Genomic DNA, 1,398 nt, shown 5'->3' with positions numbered 1-1,398 from the left:
CCCCCCAATTCAGAATCTACCCAGTGATTCCCACCCATATTGAAGTTTGAGAAGTACAGTACCAGAACCCCACCACCCCCGCCAGGGTCATTCTGCAAGAAAACTGTCTGGCTGGCTCACTGCTCTATCTCCCAGTGCCTAAAATAATGGACCCTCAATTGTTTTGTAAGAGGGAAAGATGTCAGGTTGGCAGAATGCCTGGCAAACTGGTAAGCCAAGGTCAAATTTGGCTGCAGAGGTGTTTTGTTTGGTCTTTCACTTTTTAAAATTTGGATTCATAGACAGGACTGAAAAAATCAAGAGAGCTCACATAAAAATTAAGCTTTGTGGCTTTTCCTTAAGAAAAAACTATTAGCTGTTGCAACTCTATGCTTAACATACCTTCCCAGTTTGTCAGAGTTCCCTGCTAACCCTCCTTTGCCCCTTTGCCTGTCTGGCTTCCACAGATACTTAAGTGGCAACCCTGAGAATCACTCAAGTTATAAGCCCAGCATCCTATGATGTCTTTGCTGCTGCTAAGTCGCTTCAGTCGTGTCCGACTCTGTGCGACCCCATAGACGGCAGCCCACCAGGCTCCCCCATCCCTGGGATTCTCAAGGCAAGAACACTGGAGTGGGTTGCCATTTCCTTCTCCAATGCAAGGAGTCAGCAAAAGTCAGTCATATCGCAGTTATCTCTTACATAACTCCCAATAAACTCAGAGGCAATGAAGACATCTTTCCTACCCCATGTCCCAAGCTCTCAGCACAATGCCTGGCAAAAAGGAGTGACTAAAATGCTTTATAAAAAAAAGGAAGTTTTTTTTAATTATTATTTTTTAATCCCTGTGGTGTGTAATATTGTTTTATCTTTTTATAAAGTTGAATCTATGTACCAAAAAAGTATATATCTGTTAATTGGACAGCTCAGTGAATTTTCACAAAATGGGTACACCTCATGTAAGCAGCACCCAGACTGAGAAAGAGTACAGGACCAACAACCCCATAGTCCCCTCTGTGCCCTGTGTTGGGGGCCCCAAGACCATCCCCCTACAGGACTCAGCATATAGTCCTATTCATAGATGGCTAGGATTTATTACAGTGAAAGGTTATGAAGCAAAATCAGCCAAGGGAAAGGTGCACAGAGCAAAATCCAGAGGAAACCAGGCACAAGCTTCCCAAAGTCTTCTCCCAGTGGAGTCAGTCACACAGGACACACTTAATTCCTCCAGCAATGAGTGTGACATCATGTATGAAATGTTATTTACCAGAGAAGCTCATTAGAGACTCCAGCCCGGGGCTTTTCTGGGGCTTGGTCATACAGGCACCCTCTGCCTGTAACACACCAAAATTCTACATTCCTGGAAGGAAAGCAGGCATGCAGGATAAACCACACTGTTTACACAGTTTAAGTTCAGTA

This window comes from Bos indicus, chromosome 25 (genome assembly GCF_029378745.1).
Source record: "Bos indicus isolate NIAB-ARS_2022 breed Sahiwal x Tharparkar chromosome 25, NIAB-ARS_B.indTharparkar_mat_pri_1.0, whole genome shotgun sequence".
NCBI classification, from domain to species: domain Eukaryota; kingdom Metazoa; phylum Chordata; class Mammalia; order Artiodactyla; family Bovidae; genus Bos; species Bos indicus.
This window is presented reverse-complemented; position numbering follows the sequence as displayed.